The 15639-nt window shown below is 36.1% G+C and overlaps 1 non-coding gene across 1 annotated transcript; it reads right to left on the bottom strand.

Moving 5' to 3' along the window:
- Positions 1-15320: 15320 nt before the first annotated feature.
- Positions 15321-15392, bottom strand: TRNAE-UUC (transfer RNA glutamic acid (anticodon UUC)). Its single transcript has one exon. It is a non-coding gene; the product is annotated as a tRNA-Glu (tRNA).
- Between the last annotated feature and the right edge of the window lie 247 nt (positions 15393-15639).

Raw genomic sequence — 15639 nt, 5'->3', positions numbered from 1 at the left:
AGGACCTCTTGATGGATTCAATTTCAGAAATTCTGATGCGGGTCCCATGATTTTCATTTGGCTCCAAAATTGGGTCATTTTAAAGTACTTTTGATGTCTAAACAACCATAGTAATGTTGTGATCCTATTTTTGATAGCGTGGAAGCGTTCATAGGCCGTTCGGAAAGGAAAAGCTCTGACCTTGTGATTTGAAGTGCGCATGGTCGGCCTACATGTATGCTACAACTTCCTTCCTAATTAGACTGAGCCTGAATGCGTGAATTCATGATGATTAGTGTGAATTGGGGGAAGGTACCTAGTTATTCCTACTTCTCTTCTTAGATACCATATTTAGGGTTGATAAGTGTTGTTTTGGGGTAGTACCATGCTAGCTTTTAGTTTTTGGGTGATTTTTGGAAGTTTTTAGTTTAGTTATTGTTAGTTTCAAAATCTTATTGTGGTTACTTATTTGATTAGATTGCATTGATTTAGAGATTCAGAGAAAGGGGAAAGTGCAAGTTCCAAAATGATTGTTTGATTAATTAAGACAAGTGGAATTCTAGACTTTTAGTTTAGTTCATTGAACCTTGTATGCTTTGCTATGATTGAGATTAATGTGAATTGATGAAGGGATTCATGTAAGAATTGTGTATTGTAAATTGATGATGTGAACTTGCTAAACAACTTGGGTTAAAAATGAGAATCTTGTTGATTGTGTGACTTGATCATGTCGTGGGAAATTGGCCAAATGAGATGATTCACTTGATGATATGCTTTTATTGGCTGTTGTTGGATATTGGTGTTGAATTATCATCCTCATATTTGATCATTGCAGTATTATGTTTGCATTGATGCTTTATCACTATTGTGATGATACTAGTGAAAATGAGAGGAAATAGGGGTCGGGCCACACGTCCGTGGTAGAAACGTTGAGTGGAAATAGGGAATGAGCCGCACGTTTGTTGCAAATTCATTGAGATGAAATTGGGAAACGACAATACGCCCATGGCAGATGCATGGACTAGGAAGTCCCCCATGTTTTCCAGACTGAGAGACAATGGGTGTGTATCGTTAGGACAAACATGCATCAATATATATGGCATTACACCTCATTTCATCGCTCATCATTGATTATAACTATTGACTATATGTTTATATGTTGTAGATAATCTTGATTGTGGAATACTGTGATGATAAGCTATTCATGTTGAGGTCCAAATGGAGTTATTCTTTATGTGCTTTATTATGTGGAGTGAGAACTGTTTAGGTTAGGCAATTGTTTGTTGCAGGTTGTATTTATGGAGGTCCAGATTGAGTGGTTGGCGTACTAGTGTTCAATAATGCTTTAGTTTGAGTTAGTTGTGTACTTGTTGAGTACTGTATTGTTTGGTACTCACCCATTGCTTCTATATTTGTGTTGGTTACGAGCTCGAATCTGCATGATTATCCTTCCTCTATATCTTGTCTGAGGCTTTACTATGGAGATTTGAGAGGTAGATGCTTATCATCCTAGCAAGCCCTCTTGCTCCTTTATTATGTTCTTGTTTTATTCTACAAACAATGATATTTTAGACTTGTAATTTCTTTCAAATCAATTATAATACATTAGTGGTTTGTACACATGACAACTAGGTTTTGAAGATATTTAGATGTTTTACTAAGTTATCCGCATTTATGTTATTGATATTTTAAATTCCCACATTTCTATCATTATGTTTTGAGTTTTAGACAAACTTGTCTTGGAGGGATAAGACGAATGCCATCACGCCCATTTTGGGTCGTGATAACTTTGGTATTCATAATTTACAAAATTATTATTATTATTATTGTTGTTGTTGTTGTTGTTGTTGTTATTATTGTTATTACTGTTATTATTGCTATTATTGTTATTATTGCTATTATTGCTATTATTGTTATTATTGTTATTATTATTGTTGTTGTTGTTTTTGTTGTTGTTATTGAAATATTATTCGTTTTATGCTATTTGCTTTTATCGGTTCTTAATTTGAAATAAAGATTTCATACATCCAAATTTTACATATCGATTTAATATATATAATATGTACAATACAATGAGGTGTATTTATTTTATTTGAAAAGTTACTATTATTCATTTATTTTTAATGTGTGAAGTATTTTGTTAATTAGATAATAATCTATTTTCCTCCAACTTATTTAAGTCCGAGCTATTTCTATCCAATTTTGTGCAATTCTAACCTAATTGATCCATTTAGACCACTATAAATAACCCCAATTTTTAATCCTAGACGTCCATCTTATCTTGATCAACATATCTTCTACCCTTTCCTATTATATTCATTCAAAACCTAAATTTCTTTTCATCTTAATTCTCTGTTGAAGAAGAGCCATCCCACTCCCTCCATATCCTCTCCCAAGCCGCTGCTCCACTACGAAACCACAGTGAAGAGCCTCCCTGCTCCAGGGAAACCATAACACCGCCCTTCTTCTCCTTTCCCTCATCCGCGAACCATCGGAGAATATATACAAAAAGACTTTTGCACCTCAAAAACTTGAAATTATGGTTCTAAGTCTTTTAATTCAGGATTTTTAGAGGTGTTGATGTCAAGTTCCTTGAAAAAAAGGTACATTTCTTTTTTCTCACTTTTAAATTCATATAATCTTTTTAATTTGGGAAATGTTCCAATCGATTTAATCTTAGATATGTGATAGCATGTCTTTAACTTTTTTTATTATCTTAGTGTATTTGCCTATTAATTTATGTTAAGGTTCATTGAATTTAAGAAGTTGAATTGGTAATGCTTAAGAATATTAATTATTAATTCTATATGTGATTATAGACTAAAAATGAAGAGTATTAGCAATATTTAAATTTGAAGTTCATGTGAAATCTTGTCACTATAATGCATACTAGATTTAGTTTATTAAGTATTGTTTTTCGTGTAGTTATTAGGTTGTATATCGTAGATTTTGATAGAATTTTAAGGTCCACTCAATTTAATCGTGAGAAAAAGTGAGATGAGATGCAAATTTCTTTTGGATCTTCTTACGAGGTTAGGTTGTTATGCTTACTCATTTTTAACTCCTTTTCTTATTATGTACTTATTTTGATTAAGAGTATTTATTACTTTATCATTTAATTTTTGTTTGATTTGTTAAATCTTAAATACAAACACATCTTCACCTCTTTACATATTATTACATGTACATCGTAATGGAATAAAGTTGCTTGAAGTTCAACCACGATGGATAGAGAAGTCAACACGTGAATAAAAATTCAAGTGGAATCATCACCCCAGTGGAGGCTAGGTATGTTTGGTTTATGTTGAAAAAAGACAGGCTATAGTTAACTTCTTATAGGAAGCGAACATATTGCTTTACAAAAATAAAGCAACTCGTTAATCACTTAGAGCATGCTTGGTATTGTTGTTTTGCATAATTTATCACATCACTTTTTAATTAATGACATTTGTTCGCCACACATTCCCCCCCACATAATTTATACGATTTGATATGGACCCATAAGTATGGACCTTGAAAGGTGCCTAAAACCTTCCTTTTGAGGTAACTTGAATCCTTACCTGACCTATAATTTTGCGAACCCTCTAAATTAAATCAATATGTTAGTTTTGTATAGAATGGTTCCATAACACACTTTTAATCCTTTAGGTGGCGTCTTTTCTCTTTTTAAAACCTGAAAAACAATTGTCTCATTGAAAAATGGGGTGTGACAATTGTCATGTAGGACCCCACCTTCACAACAAGTTTTCTTTGTTGTGTTAGATAGGGGTGTGAATTTGATTTTTCAGTTTGGTTTTGTATTATTTGACTTTTGGTTTCAAAAAAGTATAATCCAATTCAAACCAAAATAAAATTAGTTTGGTGTTTCTCTTTTCAGTTTGGCTTTTATATATATATTGTGAGCTGTCTTGTACAACTCTTCCGAAGAATTTGAAGCTCCCTCTCTCTAAATAGAAAAAAATGCATTTACAAGAAAAAAAAAGACAGACGTGGGTGGCATTATGACTGGGGTGCTAGTTAGAAAGGTTCATCCAATGTTCGTTCAATCAAGCGACATTCTTTTTTTCTTAACTTAAGGAGAGGGAAGTTGGGTTTCCCGTTTACCCACAATGGAGGAGCCGCCACACCAGGCAGGCGATCACAGGTCATAATGCACTCTTCACACAACAAATATATATATATATATATATAGAAAGAAAAGTAATAATATTAAATTTCTTAAATATACTTTCTAATATAATGCACAAGTTAAACTTAAAACACAATACTTAATAGTATACCAAATATAGATGTTCAAACAAAATATATATAAACTAAATCATAATGAAAGCCAATAATTAAAATGGGACAAAAGTGGTTAACTCTAACTTAATTCTAAACATAAAAATTATATATGTAAAGAAGGATGATGCGCTTTCGAATTTGATTTATTTCGATAGAAAGAATAACCAGAATTGGTCCTGGGTCATATTATTTTTCAACTGTCCGTTGGTAAATCAATTCTAGCACTACAATGTCTCCATTGTGCGACGCTATGAAGCGAAAAATAATTCTGCCTCTCTAGCCTTTTCACCTCTTCTCTTCCGTCGGTCTTGTACTGAGCCATCAAAATAGGGATGGTGCAAAGAAAGACAGTTTAATCTATATCTGTAGAACGAACAAAACAAAGATATTCAAATAAAGAATTTGTGAGGGAATGACTATTCATATATTAAATTTTCATCCATGCAAGAAAAAGTCTATGGAAAGATGTTGTATATGTCACAACCTTCTTAAACAAAATGAACGAAGGCCCAAAGGCTTTTATCCATCACACATTAATGAAAGGGGATGATACCACTCTAATGATTGGAAACATCCTTAATATCATAAAGGAAAGGTCTTTTTCTTAAAAGCTTCAGTAATAGCGAAAGAAGCCTATCTGGAATGACCTACTCCTTAATCAAGCAAAGTTGTATGCAACTGCATAGAGGAAGTTAAGCCAATACCTCTATTTTCATCTTGAAAGATTCAGAAAAATAGAACATGCTCTACCCCTTCCTTCGATTGTTTTCATTTTTGGCCTGATCAGGCTTCATCTTCTTATCGAGATAACCCTTTAGCTTGCTTTATTGGGACTAGCCTTGAATACTAGCCATTTTCTAATTGCATCAAGAGGGCCTTTAGAGAGAGGGTTCCAACCATCTATAATCAAATGATGGTGGAATGACCAATCTAGTTCCCTCAGGCTGAATTTCTTCAAGGAAAGTTTTGTCCTATCCGCTAGGATTGAGCTATTCGTTTCACTAACGCACACCTTTCAGTACTTGTTAACTCATTTATTCTGTTTGTTGGGGGAATTCTCACACCTATATTGTTTAGAAGGTGATCATTCCTATGAGAAAGAAGATCAGATGTGTGATAACTATACTAGCTTTGTGGCGTCTTTCATCAAAGAAACGTCTCTTTTCACTACGTTCAACTCCTTCGGTGTCGGTTTTAAAGATAGGATAGCGAGGCATGGAAGCTTTATGCTATGTTTATGCTATTATAGGATATACGAGAGTGACTATAAACACACAACTTCCACCCTCTTGACTGTAGTTTGAGCTTGTATATATGAGAAATTTACAAGAAAAAAAATGAGATTTCAAATCAATAATTTTTCTGCACAAAACAGGGAAAGAGAATGAACTAGAACAAAGAAGATTTTGTTCATTAATAGCCAATACATGGGAATACATAAAATAGGAAACTTACACACACATAAACAAGCCACACAACATTACAAAGTGAACAACGGAAGCATTGAAGACTACTAGTCATACATGCAAACACAACAAAAACACTTAGCATAGGAGTAGATCTTCACTAAAGAGAAAAAGAATAGACACACTACTTTGTGTCTACAAACACTTATTTAAACCTTTTTAAACTCCAAAGAGTCAACTGACTCTTAGTTGTTTTCGTCGCGGATGCAGAAGGCCATCCTAACAATAAGGCCTTCCCTATATCGGGAAAAGGTCCTCCTCTCTTCTTCCATGGTTTGAATTTGGTTAAGGATCTGTTGAATGTGTTGTTCCACGAGCTCTGGTAAAATAGAAGACACTTGCTCTAAAAAGCATGGAGTATTTGCTAACCTTCATGCCTTTAATTTTTAACATTTAGAATTCTTTGATTAATTTGAGAAAGTCTTTCGGTGGTAGCTGGATCCATCTCTCCCTTTGCTTTGCCAAATAGAGAAAGAAGCTTCTATTTATAGGCATTGGAGGCCCTTAACCCTTTCTTATTATTAGTAATATAGGTTTTCTTGGTTCCATAACATGTTTCAAACCTGGCTTTTCATGAATATGGAACCCCATCCACTAGATTTAAGTGCGCTAAATAATTGTCCTTTCCTCGTACGTATTTGAGTACTCAAGGCCCCATTTCTTTTGGCGGGTATCGCCACGTGGCTTAATCCCGGATCATTCCTTAAGGAATAGGACACGATAATATATCGTACATTAGAGAAGAAAGTACCCGCTTTATTATAAGATAGGCCCCCTACGTCCTTTCTTAAGAGATGGAGCAATCATCACTCGAAAGTTCAAAACTGACTAGTACAAAATCATATGATCTATCCTCATTTACGTACCCCACTGGCACTAGCCTAACGCCCTGTCTACTCGTCTTTAACTGGCTTATTTGTACCCAACTACATGATGGAAGTCCCCTCGGCCAATCGTCACTCAACAACTCAAAGCTGACCGGTACAACGCGCATGCTTCCCTACTCATCTTTCACCGGCCTATTTGTACCCAGCTACAATCTCTTTCCTTATAAAAGAAAAAGGGCCCTTGGCCAATCCTCAATCGACAGCAACTCCGTCCTAGCAAAGTAAAGTCTCCGCCCCTATCGCTTGATTGATCTGATCAGACACTTGATACTCCCTACTTTTGACAGAAGAATAAGAGCATAAGTTATCCCTAGTAGTATACTACAATATCTCTATATCTCTTAGAAAATACAAATGAGTTAGATAAAAAAATAAGCGATATGCTTATTGTATATAAGATTAAGAAAATAGTTAAAGCTTACGAGTCTTATACAAATATAGTGTGCGATAAAAAAAACCAATGAAGAATTATGCCCCTCTTTCCAGAAGAATTGGAAATATCGTATTGATTATTTTGATACTTTCAGAAGATTTGGAACTAAAAAGTATGCCCTTTACAGTGTTCATTCTTAAAGGAATATAGTTTCTAAAAATTCAAAAGATGGTATTAGTATCATGAATTTAATCAATGCCATTTGGCTCTCTCCTAGATGAGAGATCAGAGCTACTGGGTTTGGCGTGGGTGAGATGTGTGAAAGAAATAGTCTTTCTTTCTAGGGTTTATATTCTACTATAATGAATGAACAAATCTCTATGATGATGTATATATAAGGTAATCCAATTTTGATGGCCAGGCTCCGTTATTCTTGTTGGTGTTATCAAACTGATTCCAGTTATGATATCTTATTTGGTCAATTTTATGATGTTCTGATCCATGATGATTATTATGTTAAGGGAATAAATATCTCCAATATTTCTAAATACTAAAATATTGTATTGGATTTATTGCGTAAATCGCAGGTTCACAAGTATGATAGAGGTAGATTAATCGAATTACAAAAAACTATTGAAGAGCTAGTATATCCATATGATGATATACAAAATATGTATCAGGCTTCCCCATTGTTAATTAATCTTTTGATTAAGGGGGATGAACCATCTGCTAAGGATTACCTTAAGGCTAGTAATAAAATCACTTCAGATGAGCAGGAATCTCTAAACCACTTTCATCAGTATACATTGGAAGGTATAATAGTTTATATATTCTGCTACATCTTCAACAGTGTTAATAAGATCCATGCCATTAATTTTCTATCGAGGTTGTGTTTTTTTTAAGACAAATCCATCATTGAAGGGCTAAAGGCCGGATCGCTCACTCAACAATTTCTTCTTCTCGAGTGAAATAGCTTACTCTTGATCTGTGCGCTAGGGAGTGAGACTATGCTTAGTTCTCATTTATGATATTTGTGTTGTGTGCGTTCTAGCCTAGAAGCAAGAGCCGCAAAGGGTTGACAAGGCAACTTGGCTGGTAAAAAAGGAGATGGTACTGAAGTGGGAGGCTCGTAGACGCTATTAGTGTAATGACTAGTCTAATCTCTTTTCTCTACATGAATGTTTTTCTTATGTAAATCGGTGTGTTATCTAAGTCTTTTAACTAGTCCAATGGAAATCTCCTCTATTGCAGCAAAAGTAAAAAAAAAAGGTACTCGCATTGCAGCCTGCTTGCCTAAAATGAAAATCCTTACTAGCCAAAGTAAGGGACTTTCTTACTGGAGCATACATAACGGAAAAATGACTTATAAGTATATTCTTAGCCTGTTATTCAAGAATCTTTCCTTAGAATGGATGATGAATGGAAGCGAGATTTGATTGACGTATAGAAACTACAACTACAGATTTGATCCCTTTCTCTTACGGAATCTCGACTAGACAAGGGAGATATAAAGGTAACAGTGACGCTACAAAAAAGAAAGTTATTACATAACTAATGAATGAGCAAATTTCTTATTAGAAGCCTATTTGACTAGACATGTTTCCCTACTGGGGGTGGAGGGATTCCACAGAGAAGTCTTGCTCTGGCTTTCCAAAAACGTTTAATATTGACAATGTTGGATGTATTACACACTGGTGGAATTGCATAATAAGGATTTTAACTAGCTTAGTGAATCGATTTAAACTAGTAAATATAGTATGTTTTTATTGGCAGCGAGTAAATCTTTGATGCAGAGGGTGGAAGATGTTATGAATCTGAAGTGGGCTCTTGGCTTAGGTTCACACTTTCTTTTGTATTTCCTCGAAAAGTAACAGACCGTTTCCATTACGATTATCATCCCTAATCAGAAAGAGTTTTTGTTTGCATGGATTTACCTAGTTGAACATAGCTCTAACCCATTGTGCTATCATGCTTTTATTGAATTCTGCTTTCAGTAGCCATCCTTCCTAATGTGGATCTTCCCGAAAGTGAGAACACTGCTACCCATCCAAGGAAATAAGGAGAAGATTGAAAGAGTTATGAATTCTATTGAGTTAGCCCTACTTGATAGAATCAGCCAGCCACTTCCGTTCCGTCTGTGACCCATTTAGAATTCAAATTCCACTAGAATTGGTCTGCTTGAACGTAGATTGGGAATTGGAAGAGATGTAACACCCCGTATTCTACGTGTATTAGTTCTATTTATATGATGCCTATAAATTGTCTTGTGGTATAGTTATGGACTCGGTTTCCTATGCGACTAGTGACAATATAATAGGTTTAAAGTGAACTATCTGTGGATTTTGATGCGACCCGATTAAGTTGATGTCGATGGAAGTATTTAAACTTGAGATCATAAGGTGGTATTTGAGTCTAAAGTTTAAAGTGACATAGTGTATATAAGTTTTAAGTTAAGTTAAAGGTATTAAGGTCTAGAAATGGAATAGAATATTGAGGTGCTTACTTGACTTAAGTAAGGTAGTAGGTGACAAGTAGGTGCATCACCTACTTTGAATTTTTGACCAGTCCAAAGGACCAAGTAGGTGCATCACCTACTAAGACTCTTTTGACCATGTTATTGGGACAAGTACACTACACCTACTTGCATTAATCTGGCCCAAGTTGAATTGAAGAATAAGAGCAAAATGGACAGGCAAGGTCCAATCTTTCCAAGCCCACAAGAAATAATTTGAATGGAAAAGTAGGTGCATCACCTACTTAAATGTGTGGACTAAATTAAAGACACATGTTGGATGCAAATGAAGTACAAGAAAGGTGGCAAAAGAGAACCTATTAAGGCCAAAAATCTGATACAAATATCTCATTTTCCTCTTATCCAAATTTTAAGCTCTCAAGTTCATATATTTCTCTCTCTCAAGATGAAAGAGCCACCCAATATTCCCACTTGTTTCAAGTATATTGGACAGTTCTTCAAGGGGAGTGAACTAGAGATTGCTATATGTGTTGGCAGCCAAGGTTCTGCCACTCTCTTCCAAAGATTAAGAGAAGGTTACAAAAACAGTAATTGAAGGAGAATAACAGATTTAGATAACCAAGGTAAGGGCACTGCCATAACCTCTAATTATTAGTTTATTTGAGAATTCTAGACTTACTTGTTTATTGCAACTCGTGGGATGGTGATTGAAAACCACAAATTCAAGCCTTTTGATTATTTTGAGTGTTGAGGACTGCTATTGTATTGATTTGTTTATGGGAGGTCATGGATGTACTTAGAGAATGATTGCGGAAAGTTGTAGGGGGAAAATTTATAAGCTATGGTGATGCACCATTAAATTAAAGTTTTGGTAAGCTCACTGCCGATTCCATGGGAAGGTTGTTTCGTGTAAATAACTATAACAAACATAATTTGTGAAAGAAAACAATCAATTAGAAAGATTATGGGCTGGCTGCATGGCTACTGTTTTGATGAGTTGAAATATCCCGAGTTGGTTGGTAAGCTGCTAATATTAGCCTTAATGATTGGTTGTTGTAGATGAAGACTATGACGTTAAAGGACAGGATGACACTTTGTAAGCTATATGAATTGGGAATTGAGGTATGTAAGGCTATTCGATTTCCTATTTCTTTGGCATGAATCCAATACTTGCATTACAAAAAAGTAAGATTTCTAAGTGCCATTGGTACTGATTGATCCATAGTTGCAGTTCGTACTCCCTAGAGCATTAAAGTGAGTACTCTAATATGAGTTTATTACTAAATGTACGTGCTTACTCTACCGAGTATTAACTTGCACGTAACCTAGATTACACATGGTACATATGTTTATGTGTTGGTTATACGATCTAGGTATGTAAGGCTATTCGATTTCCTATTTCTTTGGCATGAATCCAATACTTGCATTACAAAAAAGTAAGATTTCTAAGTGCCATTGGTACTGATTGATCCATAGTTGCAGTTCGTACTCCCTAGAGCATTAAAGTGAGTACTCTAATATGAGTTTATTACTAAATGTACGTGCTTACTCTACCGAGTATTAACTTGCACGTAACCTAGATTACACATGGTACATATGTTTATATGTTGGATATACAATCTGCCCATATCTTGCTTTGCTTCAATTGTCTATTCCATCATATATGTCATCTTTGCACATGTTCATATGTTCCCTTTATTGGTTATTACTCCCATTGTGTTAGACTATAATGTTACCTCACAAGATCCCTACTTGCTCTATTGTACATTTTATATGTACTTACTTGGAATATGTATTCATCCTTAAGTTGAATCTGCCCACGCTTTCACATGTTCATATGTTCCCCTTATTGGTTATTACTCCCATCGTGTTAGACTATAATATTACCTCACAAGATCCCTACTTGCTCTATTGTACATTTTATATGTAATTACTTGGAATATGTATCCGTCCTTAAGTTGAATTTGTCCACATTCTCCCTTGGTTCCACGTTTATGTATACCTTGTATTTGATATTAGTTAGTGAGTATTTGGCTATCCTATAGAGTTCAAACTTCTTGGCTGAATGTTAAATGTCTTCACTTGATATGTGCTTCAATTTGAGATGTCAAAATGCTTACTGAGTCATATAAGCTCCTAAGTATCACGTTGGTGTCACATTTACTTCCCATGTCATTGTTCTTATCGTAAGTACATATTCATGTCTTCTGCTACTGGTCCATAGTTCCAAATCTCAACAATGATTATGATCACCAAAACAACAATCTCAAAAGAGTTACGATCATGAAAAGAACAATCTCAAAAGAGTTATGAACATCAAAACAACAATCTCAGAGATTAAATAGTCCAAGTGAAGCAATCTATATAATTAAGGGTGGAAGCTCAGGGGCGAAAGCCTAGCATAGGCTGATCCCAATTAGTATAGAAGGGTGGCAGCTCAGGGGCGAAAGCCTAGCATGGGCCGATCCCAATTTGTGGAATTATGATGACAGGGGTTACAATGCCTAGCATGGGTCATCCTCTTCTACCACTGATCGCTGGTTATTTGTATCATATGTCTTATAAATATTATAATGTACAGAAAATTAAGAAAAGAGTGCAACATACACGATTCCACAAGTTTAAGCAGATGTGGTCTCTAATCTTTATCTATTGGTATTTGGTTTCACTTGAGCTCTCATTTTACATATGGTTGTATTATGCCTTACATATTCAGTACATTTTTTTGTACTGACGTCCCTTATTGGGAATGCTCCATTTCATGCTACAGGTACAGGTACTCAACTAGTAAATCTCCCCAATAGAAACACATGATACTCAACATGGTGAGTTCCAGGTTGATTCGGGGCATAGCTGAGTCTTTACTATGCATATTTTCATAGTGGTATAGTCATGGATTCCAGTAGAGGCTTTGTGGACATTGTAAATCTATCATCTGTATTCATAGTTTCACTTGTCACATGTATTGGTTTAGCTAGTCAACATGTGTTGTATATGAAGCTTCTCATCAGTAAATCTATCTGCATAGTAGTTTAATTTCTCATCATAGGTCACTTGTAAAGCATATGTATATATGATACTTGTCTGCCTCACTTAGGGTTGGGGTGTGACAAGAGAGCAACCCCCGTTCTAACTAAATTTCCTTTTTTCGCTGTTAAGCAAGTCCCCATTCTATTCGGCTGTCTTTCTTAGAAGATTTTCAAGAGATACTCTCTTTGTGTATTGAAATCCGACATAATCTTCCACCTGCTTATGCCCTGGTGGGGCAAGTCTAATCTGTCTTTCCAAAATCGCTGTCATAATGAATTCTTTCATTTGGAAAGAACCCTTTCAAGAAAAGTCAATAAATAAGCAAGTTGCTCGAGCAGTGGGTTAAAGCTTGAAACCCTTATGGGTATGAAACCTTTTTAAATACTAGATCTTGTGCTAGTAGTTCCTGGGTGTCTTCAAAGCTGGCCCAAAAATGTCTCTTATTGAAATAGGAGAATTTGTGAACTAACCTGCTAAAATGCCTGATATCTGCTATTGAAGTAAAAAATCCTACGAGTTTCTGTCTTCAGATGTGGTATAGGACTTTTGTTTCATGCAACATTGGGAGTAAGTCGACCGATGGCTAAGAGGAATCTCTCCCTTAAAGTAGTCCCACTCCAACCCTACTTACTCTATAGGTTAGACTTTCATGAATAGCATGCTCGCACACGTATACCCTCACAAACCAACTCGTTCGCTTCGACTCTCACCCCGATCCATAGCCCTTGGATCAAAACTCCCTTGTAGAAGGACTCCCACTTAATTTCACCTCCCTAACCCCTATCTTAAAGGAAAGATGGTTGGTTAGATCCTAAAGGAATTCAAACCTAGAAAGATAGAACTCTTTCCTAAAGAGATAAGGTATTAGGCAATCTTTTCTGTCATCGATTAACTCATATTCCCACTTCTTAGAAGTGAAAGGCACTTGACTGTAAGGAGAGGAGCGGCTGTGAAACGGCGATTCGCCCCTTTCCATTGAAGTAGGGAGGGCCTCCTTCTCCACCATTCCGGCCTATTATTGATAGAGATTTTACCGATGCTGAAGATAACTTTCTTACCAAGCCGCCCACTTGAGAAGCTAGTCGCCAGGAAAGAAATGAGGAGGAATTGAAGCTGTCTATGAATCTTTACTTCTCCCCTTATAGGCGTAATACTCAGATTGATGCTACTTTGATTCAAAAGGTAACCGACGGTTCCTAACTTTCTTCGCTTTTTGCAATCGTAACCAATTGTCATTCCAATTACTTCATCCATAAACCTTTTTTTTAATTTCAAAATAGTGATACACTCTAAAAAAGTTAAGGAGAAGCTTCCATTATAGAAGCGGTAGCTTCCCGCCTCCCTCGAGGTGTGAAGTTCCCTTCTTTTTTCTAAAATGCCTAAGGGGTGTGCTCAACAAATATACAAAGTGGACTGTAGTTTGGCTGATCCTCTTCTTCCCATTTGGGTTGGGTTCACCCATAAGTACAGTAAGAAGGAATATAAATACTGGAGAGTCCTCTTTGCCCAAGTGTGAATTGTAGACGACTGATTTTGGAAGCGGAACACGAACCTATTTTTGCTATTTCGGGTTCTTATTGAGCATAGTGAAATCAAGGTTGATGATAAAGTTAGCGAAGTTTCAATGTTGGTCTACCTTTGCGTAGTCTCGGTCCACAATGGAAGGCTCCATACCTGAGCTTTGTTATACTCAGCTGACGTGTAAGGTGTAAGTGAAGAATATAAAAGTCAAGCCTTTACCTAAGCCTTAGCCTAGTCTATATCCTCAGCTGACGCAACTCCGTACCGACGACTCACTATTACTTTCATTTTTCAATTAATTGACAACTAAGGGATTTCATAACCTGAGCTTTCCTTAACCAGCTGACCTTACTTCGTAACCTTAGCTTCTGGTTTTTATAGTTTTCTAGTTCGACTAAGTGACATCGTAACCTCAACCTACTTTTTTGCTTACTGTAGCATTGGCCTTCGCCATTTCAAACGGTTTCTTCGTCCCTATTTTTTTTTAATTCGAAAGAGCAAGGTCTTACTTATTCAGGGGGATGAAACAAAAATAAAGGGATCGGGGATTTATGATTAGAGAAAGAGAAGGGGCGTGGTTGATATGTCATTGGGTCGGTGGGGGAACCCATAAGAAGGGGGACGACCCGTTGAAGTCACATTAGAAATCACCAACATGAACACAAACTAAATCTTGAATTGCTTATAGAAAGTAAACAAGCCACTTCTATTAACGGAGCTGAGGTATATGAAGAATGGATTTTTGGTCCCTCTCGTCCAGTGGTTAGGACAACGGCTTTTCATGTCGAAGACACATGTTCAATTCCCGTAAGAGATATGTACTCATTACCGGCCACTTTCAGTTAGTGTTCATTGCAGTGTGGTCACTCGCTATCTGGCTGGAAAAGATGGTCTGGAAGTTTCCTTTCTCTCTACAAGCAAGACGAGATCATCACTTCTCTCAGTAATGGACTTCTTTTACTTTGTAACCTTAGCCTTAGATGTCCTTTCATATATTCTCAAACCTCCGATAGACATAATATTCATGCTTGTGTTCTTTATCTCCTCCCCTCAGCCAAAAATAAAAAAAGGATGTATGACTGAGGGGAGGAGATAAAGAACGCATGCATGGACATTCTATTTGTCGGAGGTTAGAGAATCTATGAAAGGACATCTAAGGCTAACATTACAAATTAAAGAAAGTCCATTACTGAGAGAAGTGGTGATCTCATCTTTCTTTCTGGAAGATAGAAAGCTTCCAGATCATCTTTTCCAACCAAATAACGAGCAGTCACTCAGCTAACGAAAACCGGTCGGGAATGAGTACCTATCCCTTACGGGAATCGAACCCGTGTCTTCGACATGAAAAGACAATGTCCTAACCACTAGACGAAAGGGACCAAAAATCCATTCTTCATATACCTCAACTCCGAGAATTGTTCATTTTCTTTCTATACGCAATTCAAGATTATGTTTGTGTTCATGTTGGTGATTTCTGATGTGAATTCGGCAGGTTGTCCCCCTTTCCTATGGGTTCTCCCACTGACCTAGTGACACACCAACCACAACTTTTATATTTCTCCGATCATAAAATCCCCTTGTCCCTTTATTTTTCTTTCATCCTTCCTGAATAAGTAAGACCCCGCT

The sequence above is a fragment of the Solanum tuberosum genome, unplaced genomic scaffold (genome assembly GCF_000226075.1).
Source record: "Solanum tuberosum cultivar DM 1-3 516 R44 unplaced genomic scaffold, SolTub_3.0 scf00348, whole genome shotgun sequence".
Taxonomy (NCBI): Eukaryota; Viridiplantae; Streptophyta; class Magnoliopsida; order Solanales; family Solanaceae; genus Solanum; species Solanum tuberosum.
This window is presented reverse-complemented; position numbering and strand designations above follow the sequence as displayed.